Source organism: Mytilus trossulus, chromosome 8, assembly GCF_036588685.1.
Source record: "Mytilus trossulus isolate FHL-02 chromosome 8, PNRI_Mtr1.1.1.hap1, whole genome shotgun sequence".
Classification (NCBI taxonomy): domain Eukaryota; kingdom Metazoa; phylum Mollusca; class Bivalvia; order Mytilida; family Mytilidae; genus Mytilus; species Mytilus trossulus.
Window position 1 is genome coordinate 13,417,193 of NC_086380.1, and position 16,256 is coordinate 13,433,448.

The 16,256-nt window shown below is 31.3% G+C and overlaps 1 long non-coding RNA gene across 1 annotated transcript; it reads left to right on the forward strand.

Moving 5' to 3' along the window:
• Nucleotides 1–13,516: 13,516 nt before the first annotated feature.
• On the forward strand, nucleotides 13,517–15,803 carry LOC134728318 (uncharacterized). The gene is made up of 3 exons (XR_010108787.1): nucleotides 13,517–13,936; nucleotides 14,684–14,752; nucleotides 15,498–15,803. It is a non-coding gene; the product is annotated as an uncharacterized LOC134728318 (long non-coding RNA).
• The last annotated feature ends 453 nt before the right edge of the window (nucleotides 15,804–16,256 follow it).

Here is a 16,256-nt window from a genome sequence, read left to right on the forward strand (position 1 = left end):
ATTCAATATGTTTTATTGCTTTTATTCTCATCTGTTCTTAATTAAAAGTATACAATTGTTGTTGTCCTATGTCGATAACTGAAAATCATTTAATAAAAAGAAGACAAATTATGTAAAAGAGGAGCAAAAGATACCAGATGGGACAGTCAAACTCATAGATCGAAAATAAACCTACAACGCCTTGCCTTGAAAATAAATAAACAAATACTAGTCCACAAGACATAACATACCACCAACAACTTGGGGTGATCTCATGTGCTCCGGAAGGGTGAGCAGATCCTGCTCCACATGTGACACCCGTCGTGTTGATCATGTTATTTCAAACCCAGGAAATAGTCTAATTCGGTAGGTCACATTCGTTGTGAAACGGGAAGTGGATTGTAGTTACGACATAAGGAACATATCCGATATCATCTGTGAAACGGTTATTTTATAACGGTCAACCTAACTATACGGATGAGGATGAATAGTTTTAATCAGAATCAAATAATAAGAAAACTCTCTCTCTCTCTCTCTCTCTCTCTCTCTCTCTCTCTCTCTCTCTCTCTCTCTCTCTCTCTCTCTCTCTCTCTCTCTCTCTCTTTGTAAAGTATCTGGAAATAATTATTAACATCTAGAATTGTTTTCCTTTCTTTTCAAATCACTTATGTTGAAATATACCTGACATTTCTATAAATATCCAGTTTGAGTTAAGGATTAGATTATCTTTCTATTTTAAACAATTAAAACGAATATATGATATGATATAGTTAATTAAATATGACAGAGAATGTTATTATCTTATCCAGTTAACTTATATTGTTTATTATGATGAAGCCGCGAACATCTGTTTCTCGGGCTAAAATAGACGATGTATTATTGGAGGTCTGCGTATATAATTCATAAAGCGAAAAAGAAAATAATAAGAAAAATATGGAATAGCAAAGGAAACCTTTATCGTTTGTCTGACGTTAACAGGCAAGAGATAGTTTACTGTATATTACATATGTTTATCATCCAAATATTTTATATGAATTTAAATTTTCCGCAATGCATTTCTATAAACCGGTAGTTTATTTACACAAATGTGTCATTAAATGAATTAGGGTAATAGTACCATGCATGCACCAGAATCTAGTAAAACCAAACATTTAGATACAATTGCATATTTAGGATTCCACGCCTGAATTTTTAAAACCATCGTTTTGCTTTACTCGTACTATCTTGGTGTGAATTAGACATACCCAAAATTGCTAACACTCTCATGGACGTATCAGTACAAACAAATCGTTGATTTAGAACGAATATACATGTAGTTTTATATCAAAGATTTGTTGTCAATTTGGGAATTGATAGATTGCTATTCCCTTTTCAGGATTGACCTTCAATAGAATCGTTCGATCCTAACTCGAAACTGAAGGATGTGTAAGTAAGTTGAAACCTTTAGTGCTATATGATCTACAGTGACCTATAGAACAACGAATAGTCAATTTTATTAAAGTTTAACTTTGCTTGAAATAATGAGTTGGAACCTAAGTTTCTTAAATTATCAATTTCATAGTAAGAAGTCGTGTCAAGTCACAGGACTGGCTGCTAATTATATAAGATGATGACACTTTCGTTGACTAACAGTACACCAGCATTTATATCAACCCAATGCTAGTAACTGCAAATATACTCTTAATATATTTTCCGCTAAAACAAACATTTTCAAGTATTAGTATATGCATCGTGATATGTATACACTAATAACTGACAAGTTGCATGGACATTACTTTTTTATTATTTAAAAGACCTTTCGTTAACCTGTAGATGTCGTTTGGTGTTTTCGTCGCGGGGTTTCTGTCGTATTGATGTATATCCCATAATTTCTTTTTATTCATTTCTAACTATTGATCTGATCTGGAAACAGGAAAAAGGAAAACAAAGCTTCAGCAAAAGTATACATGTTAATGACATTCTAATTCCTGCAAGAGATGGAGCATTTCAAATAATGGTATAACACTAATTCCTGTCTACGGATGTTAGTCTGTCAGTTCGGTACAAAGCCATGCATAAGTTGACATCACTGAACCAGCTATTCCGCATTGTAGATTACAATCAGAAGAATAAAGTCTTTATCTATACTAGCAGAATTACAATGTATATCTTCTAATAGACAATGAATGTACGGGTTAACCACTTAACTATGCATTATTTTTTTGTATATACATTATGATTGAAAGGTCACCGTGGTAGATATCCTTTAATTTTTATAGGACACTAAATTGAATATATTAGACTTAGATTGTTTTATTACTTTACATATTGTTTTCCTATACAATATATTCTTTGTATACAGACTCTCAGGATTGTTTACATTAAAGTTTAAGTTTTGGTGCTGATAGTTCAGAAGTCTGTTTAAATTTCTCTACACAAGCAATGACAGATTTTACTTTGAGGTGATTGTCTGCAAGAATCTTGTATATATTTCACTTTAAATTTGCTGTAGTTCACTAAACTATGTCTATTTCTTCATAGGAGGTAACTAATTTAAAAGAGGTTTACAAGAAAACAAATCATTCTTGACTCTTACCAGGACTGTTTAACTTTTATTTTTAATTTTTTCACCCGGAAATTAAAACTACTTTCGTTTCTTTCTTCAATAAGATATAAGTGTAACTTGTCTTTGTCTCTTAATAAATGTGTAATTGCTAAAAAATATTAAAAAATCATCATTCTCAAGAATAATGAAATACTCGCCTTTGGACATAACGCAAGCAATAATCAAACAACACTGTATATATTTTTTAATCTCTTTTAATATATTTATTTCAATAGCATAAATAACATTTTTTCAAACGCATAAATGTATAACTAAATTTCAGTAGTATCGATAATACCTTAATTTCTGTAGCATCGATAATACCTTCATTTCAGAATCATCGATAATACCTTAATTTCAGTAGCATCGATAATACCTTAATTTCAGTAGCATTGATAATATCTTAATTTCAGAAGCATCGATAATACCTTAATTTCAGTAGCATCGATAATACCTTAATTTCAGAAGCATCGATAATACCATAATTTCAGAAGCATCGATAATACCTTAATTTCAGTAACATCGATAATACCTTAATTTCAGAATCATCGAAATACCTTTAGTTCAAGCATCGATAATACCTTAATTTCAGAAGCATCGATAATAACTTAATTTCAGTAGCATCGATAATAACTTAATTTCAGTAGCATCGATAATACCTTAATTTCAGTAACATCGATAATACCTTAATTTCAGTAGCATCGATAATACCTTAATTTCAGTAACATCGATAATACCTTAATTTCAGTAACAGCAATAATACCTTAATGTCAGTAACATCGATAATACCATAATTTCAGAAGCATCGATAATACCTTAATTTCAGTAACATCGATAATACCTTAATGTCAGAATCATCGAAATACCTTTAGTTCAAGCATCGATAATACCTTAATTTCAGAAGCATCGATAATAACTTAATTTCAGTAGCATCGATAATAACTTAATTTCAGTAGCATCGATAATACCTTAATTCAGTAACATCGATAATACCTTAATTTCAGTAGCATCGATAATACCTTAATTTCAGTAACATCGATAATACCTTAATTTCAGTAACATCAATAATACCTTAATGTCACCTTTATTTCAGAATCATCGATAATACCTTAATTTTAGTAACATCGACAATACCTTCATTTCAGGATCATCGATATTATCTTAATTTCAGAAGCATCGATAATACCTTAATTTCTGAAGCATCAATAATACCTTAATTTCAGAAGCATCGATAATATCTTAATTTCAGTAGCATCGATAATACCTGAATTTCAGTAGCATCGATAATACCTGAATTTCAATAGCATCGATAATACCTTAATTTCAGAATCATCGATAATACCTTAATTTCAGAAGCATCGATAATAACTTTATTTCAGTAGCATCGATAATAACTTAATTTCAGTAGCATCGATAATACCTTAATTTCAGTAACATCGATAATACCTTAATTTCAGTAGCATCGATAAGACCTTAATTTCAGTAACATCGATAATACCTTAATTTCAGTAACATCAATAATACCTTAATGTCAGTAACATCGATAATACCTTTATTTCAGAATCATCGATAATACCTTAATTTTAGTAACATCGACAATACCTTCATTTCAGGATCATCGATATTATCTTAATTTCAGAAGCATCGATAATACCTTAATTTCTGAAGCATCAATAATACCTTAATTTCAGAAGCATCGATAATATCTTAATTTCAGTAGCATCAATAATACCTGAATTTCAGTAGCATCGATAATACCTGAATTTCAGTAGCATCGATAATACCTGAATTTCAGTAGCATCGATAATACCTTAATTTCAGAATCATCGATAATACCTTAACTTCAGTAGCATCGATAATACCTTAATTTCAGTAGCATCGATAAAACCTTAATTTCAGTAGCATCGATAATACCTTAATTTCAGTAGCATTGATAATACCTTAATTTCAAAAGCATCGATAATACCTTAATTTCAATATCATCGATATACCTTTGATTCAGAAGCAACGATAATACCTTAATTTCAGCAGCATCGATAATACCTTATTTCAGAAGCATCGATAACACCTTAATTTCAGTAGCATCGATGATACCTTAATTTCAGTAGCATCGATAATACCTTAATTTCATAGCATCGAGAATCATCGATAATACCTTAATTTCAGTAGCATCGATAATACCTTCATTTCAGAATCATCGATAATACCTTAATTTCAGTAGCATCGATAATACCTGAATTTCAGTAGCATTGATAATACCTTAATTTCAGAAGCATCGATAATACCTTAATTTCAGTAGCATCGATAATACCTTAATTTCAGAAGCATCGATAATACCTTAATTTCAGAAGCATCGATAATACCTTAATTTCAGTAACATCGATAATACCTTAATTTCAGAAGCATCGATAATATCTTAATTTCAGTAGCATCGATAATACCTTAATTTCAGTAAAATCGATAATCATACTTTAATTTCAGAAGCATCGATAATACCTTTATTTCAGTAACATCGATAAATGATATCTAGATTTCAGTAAAATTGATAAATGTCTAAATTTCAGTAGCATCGATAAGATGTTGATATTGAGTAAAAGACAAATGTAAAGGGTAGTATCATTTTTAATTCTGCTAATGGAAATAAGGATTATAGTTATAATGGGACAATCATAACTGGAAAAAAAGAGATTCGATGACAGGACCTAAAACGATTTACCAAAAATAAATCTGAGCAACACGAATCCCAAAAACGTTTTCAAAAGTCTAATTTGTAACATTTAAATTTTATTTCTGTACTTGTGTACACTATAGGACTACCTATGTGAACTAGTCAATAAAGGTACATTTTTATAGACTTTCTTACATTAAAGTGTATATTTTTGGATTAACTGATTGATTTTCTATAATGATATTCATGCAGCACCAAATTAGAAAAGTTCGTCCTCAATGTAGTCAAATTTATAAATTGATCTTTCTTATATTGCAGAAACGGATCATTATGCATGATCTTAATTATATAATAATAACAATAACACACTAGTGCACCATTAACCTCTGCATCCATAAATTATATAACCTGTTGTTTCATTAATGTAGTTATTCATCATATACTGTATCGAAACTCAACACTATAGTGCAAGTCCTGCTCATATATGCGCACGGAAGTGCAAGTTTAATAAACCATAAATGTTAGATATAGGTTATAAAGTTAACTATGCAAAATAAAAGCTTTCTTTTTCAAGAAAAAATAGCACATTAAATTAAGTTGGTTTAGGTACATTGTATATCTACCATTTACTGGGATACAATTAAACAGCAACAAGTTCACAACTACGACCACGTACATGTACTGAATGGTATTTTAGAATATAGAAACAAACCTCTATGCATTGCTATGTAAATTATAAAAGAATCTTAAAGCCAGACATCGGCTTACCAAGTGCATTGTTTTTGTTTTATTGTCTTTCCAAAATCTCAGTCCATTCTGAACCTGCTGTGAATAATTTCAGAAGCAGAAACGGCCACGCGCACTGAGATAAGTATCATACTTTAGGATATTTTTAGAACAATTATATCTTTTTAACGAAGCAGATTTTCAAAGCTGTCATTTTATTTATTTATTCAAAAGCAAATAATAATCAGAGGATTATTGAAACATTCAGGTTTAAATTGTAACCACCATGCTAATCTTGTGCGAATTATCCAGCTTTACATTATATAATCTTACGCCAGAAACATGCACCAAGAAAATGTTCCCTGTATTTAACTATCCTTCTCTATCTATACTCAGATCTTTGATTAATCTAATAGCTCAGGACTAATTTCATTTCATCAAAAATAGCTGTCGAGGGAATATGTTTTCCAAAATTAGTTTACTTTGAATAAATCTTCTATATAATCTGCTATCTTTTGGCCTTTTCACCTATGTCAGTTTGTCAGTAATATCAATAAGGAACTTTATAAGATTGAAAAATTCTAAATATTTTTATCCAACGTATCAAAGTGATGTAATATGATAGCTGCTTGGTCCTAGATTTTATCTCATTCTTAACCATTCTAAACAGTAAGAGTAAATTTGATTAAATTTCTCTCGTGGAGCTACCCGCCATATCCATCGAATCGACTTAGAAAAACAGACACCACTTTAAACCGTTGACTACACTGTTTATCCACTCGGTAAACCTCGTATTTAATGTTAGAAAATTGAGCTCGAGTAGATATCGTACTGGGGGTTTTGGTAGAATAATTGTATATATGTCTTAAATTGAGAATGAAAATGGAAAATATGTCAAAGAGACAACAACCCGGTCAATGAGTAATTAACAGCCGAAGGTCACCAAAGGGTCTTTAACGCAGCGAGAAAATTCCGCAAACGGAGGTGGGCCTCAACTGGCTTCTAAACAAAACCGTGTAAAAGTACAGTGAAAATGGACGTTATTTCAAACTCCAAAATATACAAATAAAGAAAATGAAGAAATAAAGAGACTAAAAACAGGCGCAAAAATGCAGCGGGGATAGAACATGTTCAGACAATGCTAATATATCGGGGTCGAATGTGTTTTCGTGCTTTTTTTGTAACTTTTGAACATTTTACAATCGTTTCTTTTATTATCTTGTATTGTATTTTCGAGCAGCTAGACAATTAAATGATACTGTAAAAAATGATAATTTAAAACATCTCATTATTAATGAATACAGTATATGCTTTCCATATTAATTGATAAACAACAAATACAATACGAATGTATGTTTCACGAGATTGACATTTGCACATTCGATTCACATCAGAGATATGTTTATACATAATAAAGTTAATTATTCAATTAAAGTTTAATGACCCAGGTGCAACCTTTTGGAAAAAACAATTAAGTGATACATGACTTTTACCAGAAGATCCCTGACCTTTCTAGTTTAGGAGTAAGTTGCTTGTAAAAACAATATACACATCAGCATTGCTCAAAACCAGATGATACGTTTTAACAGTAAACACGTTTTTTTTCTTGTTCTACATTTATTTCGTTTATTGTTTTTGTTGCTTTTATTTTATTCTAATCAATGTGTTTCAAAGTAACGTTTATAAAACGAAACTCAAAATAATTAAATTACTAGAAAAAGATGGATTTTGGCAACGGCAAAAATATTAAATGACAATATATTTTTAACGACAAAACATATTATAAATTTCCTAATTTCTTTCGGAACTGTATACCCGTACACCAATGCGAAAACAGAACATATTTACCTTCAAGTTGAAGAGTTTGTTTATTAATACGCATTCGCCTGAACTATTTCTGGGGACCACGGGTCCTATTCGAGCGACAGAAACTTCCTTCTGCATACCGTACACAGGTTTTGATGAATGATTGAATTTCTATTTGCATTTGTTTTTACCTTTTATTTGTCTTCTGGTCAATGTTATTATAAAAAAGAAGATCTGGTATGATTGCCAAAGATACAACTCTCCAAAAGAGACAAAATGACACAAAAATTAACGGCTATAGTTCACCGTACGGCCTTCAACAATGAGAAAAGCCCATACTTCATAGTCAGCTATAAAAGCAACCAGAGGACAAATGTAAAACAATTCAAACTAGAAAAGTACCGGACTAATTACCAAAAAAAAAATGAACGAAAACAAACATATAACACATCAACAAATGACAAACACTGCATTATAGGCTCCTGACTTGGGACAGGCACAAACGTGCATAATGTGGCTGGGATAAACATGTTAGAGAGATCATAACTCTCCCCTAACCTGGGACAGTGGTGTAACAGTGCAACATATGAATGAACTATAAAAAAGCAGTTGAAAAAAGGTTTAACTCATCGGATGGCAACACATAGACATACTTCACAGTGTGGACGTGGTCGGGTACTTGTATATCCCAACAACAAAAAGACACTAATTACAGACCTGAGAGTACTCGTAGTTAATGACAGCACGTTCAAAGCCACTAACAGCTAATTAAAAAAATCATGCCTTTAAAACTAAATGCATTTTTCTTCAACATTTTTAAACACCGTTGGTATGTTATAATATTAGTATATGCACTCACATGCACACTTCAAGAATTTCTATGGAGAAAACCTAACCTTTAGATTTAAAAATTATAAGAATATGTATATTAATTTGTTTGAAACCCATAGTGGCTTGTCGTGAAATGCTTCTGTATACCCAGACAATTATTATGTTTATAAAGGCGCCATGCAGCAATATTATATGTCAATGAAAGATATCACTAATATTATTTGTTTTTTTTTATAATTAATCATGATAAACAAAAAGTGACATATTTTATGACCTCTAACAAAAATATAGGATTTTTGTCAAAATTACGCAATGCTTCTATGTCCGTTATAAAGAAAACATGGAGTAATGTCACGTGTTGATTGTCCTAATAAATTGATCTGACATAATTACTGGTATCCACGATATTTTAGGAGACTTGAAAATATTTGAAGCGAAATTAATCAACTAATGTCAACATATTATGTCAAAGGTTAACCTAACAGTCGGTAAGGAAAAATCACAATATCTATAAAAAAACATTACAGTTTAGAGTTCACACACTCTTTTCACGAAAGCTAACGGGAAAATGATTCAATCATTTGACAGAATAAAGCCTTAAATGGATATTGAAAAACAAAACCGTTTTGGACATACATGTTTGCAGTAATTTTTCAAGGCTAATATCTCCCTTGAGCAGCATTCATAGTTTAGACCCGATAGTATAATACAGTTTCGTGTGACATTCACAATTTAATATATAACTTCAATATTGTGTTTTGTGGTCTATCTATAATTGATCATTAATCTGTCGCGTACAAATCACTTAATTACTTAAAATAATAAAAATAAAAAACGAAATTTGATACAAAACTTGTTAAAACATGAAACTTAAAGCTTATAATAACACTTACAAAGTTAAAGCTGGAAAGTATTCCAATATCAATCTTCACAAGATCACATAATGTTATATAATCATATTTCTCAGATTTCTGATTGTTTAATTGCAGAAGGAAATGCACAACGATGCGATGAATTTATTACAATAATTAACAGAAATATTGGCTTATGATGATCATTTGTGATAATAAACAAACATAATATACATGTAATTAAGTGTAGAATTCAGAATCTGTAATGAACTATGTAAACATTTACAGAAATAGAAAATCAAAAGGGAAGTTAAGTATTTGAAAGAGCTTTACCTTTTCGATTGAGTTTGTCAATTGATGAGTACTGATCAGAGTGATCATCTAATTTTATATAAGTTAAACTTTTTTTCTTTTATTTGCTATTATGGCATTAAACTATCTTGCATTTGTCTTCATGCTATTAGGTTTCTTTTTGTCTTTTGACGTTAGAGTGATTCGGTATGTATATAGTCCTATAACATATGACCTCGAGGCCATTATTTACTATTTCTATTTGCTGTTCTGATATATTTTTTTTACTTTCAATGTGCCACCGACAAAAATAAAAACAATAAAAATATCAGCATGGACATGTTAAATAGTGGTTATATAATGCGAAGGCATATATTATAGGACTAAGTATGTTTGCAACCCGCAAATGGGTTTTAACTTTTCAACTTTGAGCATTCTTTGTCCAATTCGGACACAAAGGGTTGTTTCAAAGTTGTTATATTTGTTCCTTGTAATTCATATCTACATAATTTCATTTTGGATGTAACGCGTCTTCTGATTGCCTGCCGTTATTTTGTTATGAGCCAATAGACATAATTTAGTCATGTGACCGTGACGTCATCAACGTTTTTCATGGTTTTCTACTGTTTCAAATGGGATTGAGAATTAAATTATCAGAAAAGACTGTAATATTTTTTTCGGTCTATTCAAAATAACATAAAAAATATGGTGCACTCTGTTAAATAACCCGCGTTATTCAGTGTGAACCAAATTTTATGTTATTTCTTCATAGACTGAAAAAATATTACAGTCATTTCTTAATCAATTTATTTTTTTCGAGAAAGTGTATATCATATACGAGATGAACTACCAACGACGATAGTGTCAACTTCAAATAATATCTATTACATCTTTCTTGTTGGCATCATTGATAGATTAAAAATTTGTATAAAACAATAAGAAGATGAATGTTTGTTATAAGTTCGTTGTGTTGTAGGTCTGTGTTGTTCCTTTAAACATAGTTCTGACTGCTTTGTCCCTCTTCTTGTCCGAGTACCCCATTATGTCTGTTTGGGTAAGCCCTACACGCAGTTTAGTCAATATAACAGAATTATTAACAACTGTCACGCAAGTGGAAGGTTTAGCTAGCCATAAAATTAAAACAATCCACCATTTTATACGGCTGTGCCTGTAGCTAATCAGAAATATGGAAGTTGGTTTTCACCTGTTACTTTGATTGTTAGCTTTTAATTTTCTAAGTTTTTGTAGACTTCACACATTTTGATTTGCCCTTGAGTTCGTTTTATTGTTATAATTTTTCAGAGAAGAATTCATGATCTATACATTGTTTCTTTCTGTATTGTTTTGTTTCTTTTGTCGTGCTTTGTTTCGATCTAATGAACACCTGTTCAAAAGACTGTGACTGTTATAGTTATTCTTTTTAATGTATTGGCGAAACTATTTTGCACCTAGCATACCTTTTTGTCTGTTTTGAAAAGGGGAACCCGTCCTGGTTTCCATGTCATGTTTTGTCAATTACTAGTTTTTTATGTCATTTTCAGTGCCAGTGTTCAGAGCTGATGGTATAGCTTCCATAATCTCATTTGGCATTATCAATATATTTTATAATCCTAAACAAAGAACTCATGTCGATAATAGACCAATAGACATATTATGACAGCAGACAAATCCGCTAAGAAAACTACAACACTTGAAAGCAGATGCTCGCAAACAAAAAAAGATGGTAGTCACTAAAAAAATGAAACTGAAGTCGGTTATTCCTGCTCTACCCGTATTCTATACATTCACCTGTGATTAAATTTTAGTTGTTTCTCTAGTACTATAGACATGTGTAAATAAGTGGTATTCATTTTTATGACTATGACACACATTTACGCCCGGAGTATCAGCTTTATATACATACAATAAATCTACATCGAATGCTAGTATTTTAGAAATGTCACTTATGCAAGTATTTCATCGTTCTTAATGGCACGGAAATAAACTAAGATATGTATAGTACAAATGTCACGTCAGTAACGGTAGACCACTGTTAGTTAGAATATAAGCTTTGACAAGTGTCAGTCCTGATACGAGTTCCTCTCTTCATTCCACTGCAAAATTAATATGACTATGTTTTTTTCTTTCTAGAAACAGAAAGTTTGGCAGTAAAAGCATAAACAATGGAAAATCAGACATAACAAAATAATTAAAATGAACAAAAACCAATGTACACAAAAGCAGTAGCCATAAAACCTTATTCTAATCTCTACGAGGTCGATTTCACCCACCAAAAACGGGATAGAACTCCAAAATGGTAATCAGTTTTAAAATAGTTGTATCATATTGACAATTGTGTTGATATAGAGTTATATGACAATTTAACTGACATGATACGTATTACTTCACAAGTTACTTTTTTGATGCGTTTGAAACTGAAAAAAAACCCCAAAGTATGTCTAAAACAACTACATAAATCTGAAAGGTGAAGGTATAATAATTGATTATTGCCCCTAGAAGTTAAGAATAAAAGCATCGGCTATAAATCTATCAAATAATATTCTTCGGATAATTACAAGACATTAAATTTTACAGATATAATGATCAGTCTTAGTATTTTTTTGTATTGCGGTAGATATTTGCCTCATCGCTGCCTTCTTTCATCAATTGGGAAAATCCACAGTAGCCTGAGTTTTAGATAAACTCAGCATAAATACCGGGATTACAATTTCATATTTACGCAGACGCGCGTTTCGTCTACACAAGACTCATCAGTTTAGCTCGATTCCAAAAGAGTTATAAAGGCTAAAACAAGTACGAAGTTGAAGAGCATTGAGGACCAACATTCCTGAAAGTTTTGCCAAATACAGCTAAGGTTATCTATTCCTGAGGTAGGAAATCCTTAGTTTTTTCAAAAATGCAAAGTTTCTCAACAGATAATTTATAACTATGAACATATCGATGATAACTCAAGACAACACAGAAGTTGATGACGTCATTATTCTTTAGATAATTTTCATGGAAAAGATACTAGTTTTTATCGTACCTTCTCCTTTGTCTAAATCCAATTTATGCATTCATCAAACTATGCATTTAGTACAATGTTTTTCTTCAAATTTAATTTATCAAAGTAAGAATAATATTATTAAACTATTTGATTTGAAAACCACATCTAAAGTGCAGCAAACCAACCATATTAATAGAAATAGAAACAGATATGAGAAGTGGATTATTTGCTAAAGTTAAATACATTTTCGATGGGGTGTGCCATATACGGAGAGTAAACTGCTTAGTGAACAGTAAACCGCCAAAACATTGTAAAATTGCCTGCACTGTTTGTATCAGTTGACGTTTTGAATTTTCTATTAAGCAGAAGGGTATTCCATATTAGCGGTTACGTTGTTCGAACACCTTTTTCATTCACTGTGAGTAATATTGATGCGGTATCTTCTGCAGTTATTTTCTTTGTGCTTGTGGCTTTGCTCCTTATTATACCATCATTACACAGTTGAATCTACTCTTAAATAACGTTCCGTCGTGCAAGTCTGTTGTCGTCCTGTTGTAGCTTGGAGGTGCATACTTTTTATTGTGTGTTTTATTTTATGACATATGGTATAGATAGGTCAAGAGGAGACTTTTTCGTAAGGAAAATTGATTTAAACCACCACATTATATGGAAGATCAGGTTAACTGGGACAATACCCCTAATGCGCCTTGAAATGAGGAACACAAAAGTCACGTGTAAACAAAAAATCTCTGTGTAGTGATATTTGACCCATTTCTATGATACACAAATAACTGAGCTGAACCATTAGTGTTAATTTAGAAAATAAGAGAACACAGAATAAATGTGTAAAAACCATGGAGCTATGAAATGTGTTCAAAGTATTAAAATTTCAAAGAACTTATTGTGTTAAAATTGGGATTTTTTACCATGAGGAGCGACATCGCAAAAGGATACTCGGGGTTTGCTAAATTACGGAAAAATGAATCACACTTCGTACCCCGAAAATTTAACCACATATGTAAAAATGTCTCAGCTTCGAAACAAGCCATCATACATATACAAGTTTACGATATGGGCTGAGCAACAGAAGAAAACGTTACCATTACGGCCTATGGAATAACAATTGCGCATATTGCCCCATCTTGTGAGAAAAAATCCAGAGATGTCTTAAGCTTATTTCACCTTGTACACCACAGAAAATTGTTAAAATGATGGTTAGTAGTTTTTTATTTATACCTAGTTATCATAAATGATTTCAGATAAATATTATTGATAAAGAACAGCAAAAATTCAATAAAATTTTCACTTTTAAATGCATTACTGGCACGGGGCTGAACACTTTTTTTAGGCACAGTCATAACTTTGTTTACCCCCGAGAGATCCGAAATGAATTGTTTATTCAATTGAAAAAGGCAAGAAAAAACTTACATGTAATATAAATAAATTGTAAGTAAACATGACACAATATAGTCTTTGTTATGCAATTATCACTCTGGTCTACAGGAATAGCTTATAATCAAGGGAGATAACACACTTCACACGAGTAAAGTGAGATACATCATACATGTGCTTTTATCCAATGATTTGACCCTGGTCAGTAGATATCATATGCAAATAAACAGAAAAAAAACATGTACATGTATGAAGAAAATCACGAATTACTATTGTTAATGCACATGAGCAAAACACAAGATATTGTCATTTCTCAATGAAAAAGGGGGAGGGTCAAACCTTCTTGAACACAATATTGCTATTCAACTACATGTATTAAGCTAGTTAGCTACTACTCATTGCTTCTAATATAAACAGTTTAAATGAAGGTGGCTAAGCCACAAGGGAGAAGCATTTTTCTTTCTTTGTGATAAAATTTTCAAGAATTAGATTTTTCTCTCTCAATAATACTTATGTATTTAAATTAAATGATAACACAGTTTGAGTTAATTTTTTTTGTCTTATTTCAGTTCCAGACATATCATTACTTTTAAATATGAGATGACAAACTAAAGGTTTTAAAAAGTCCTGAATAACTGGTAAGCATTTTGATTTATTAGGTAAGCTCTAAATTATTTATTTATGGTATTTGTGCAAATGAAATTACAGTCGGTATGTTAGAAATATGCTTATATGAAAACTGTTGCTATATATGGTCTTGCTATTAAATGAAAAGGCTTGGTTACTGGTCTTTTCGACTCAACATTTCGAGTTAAATCTTGCGTCAACTGATTCTCATGTAACACTGCAAACTCTATTTAGCACTATTTTGATCTGTCATTATTTAATGACGCCATAATACGTGTGATGTCATGTGGATTTCTCACTGATAAAGGGTTTTCATTGAAAAACATGTAAAAAGCCTTTTTTTCTCAAATAGAATTATGTGAATGGACAAGTTTTGAAAATTTGTACTTCATTGCACTCTAATTACATGATAAGAATTACTTTCCCAGTAGTTTTGAGGGGTTTCCACAGTATTATATACCAGATGTCCACTAGTAAGAATAGTTATTTTGCTGGTGTTTTTTTTATGAAATCTACATTTTTGCATAATTTCTCTGTCAAAATGCACTTTAAGACACAAGAAAATGTTATAGAATGCTTTAATAGGGTCTGTGTATTGTTATTTAAGGTTATCATCAGAAGTTTTGTCCTTGTTTTGACTAGTAAAGGTATACTGGAAGAAATTAATTATACATGCACGTTGTATTAAAAATAAATGAATATAGCGATAAAAGTGTCATTGCCATATAGTGCTGAAATGACTTTATTTTTTTTCAGAAATGGACAAAAATACACAGATTTATTCAGAATGTCATACCGATGAAGATCACCTAAAAATATTTGGAAAAATCAGAACTATGGATTTCAATATGGGACAATACCCCTAATGCGCCTTGAAATGAGGAACACAAAAGTCACGTGTAAACAAAAAATCTCTGTGTAGTGATATTTGACCCATTTCTATGATAAACAAATAACTGAGCTGAACCATTAGTGTTAATTTAGAAAATAAGGGAACACAGAATAAATGTGTAAAAACCATGGAGCTATGAAATGTGTTCAAAGTATTAAAATTTCAAAGAACTTATTGTGTTAAAATTGGGATTTTTTACCATGAGGAGCGACATCGCAAAAGGATACTCGGGGTTTGCTAAATTACGGAAAAATGAATCACACTTCGTACCCCGAAAATTTAACCACATATGTAAAAATGTCTCAGCTTCGAAACAAGCCATCATACATATACAAGTTTACGATATGGGCTGAGCAACAGAAGAAAACGTTACCATTACGGCCTATGGAATAACAATTGCGCATATTGCCCCAACTCTCTGAACCGTGTGAAGTTCATTGTCGTTGTTTTTTAGTTTGTCTGTTTTCGGTTGAGTCAGGTGTACATGTTGTTCGTGGGGGTTGTCGAATGTACTTTCCAATATTTTGTTAATAAGTTGTATTATTTTTTTCTCTGTATTCTTATTTTACGCAGGTTCTTTTGTGATACTTTATCGAGATCAACTTGCTGGAAACTGGTTTGCT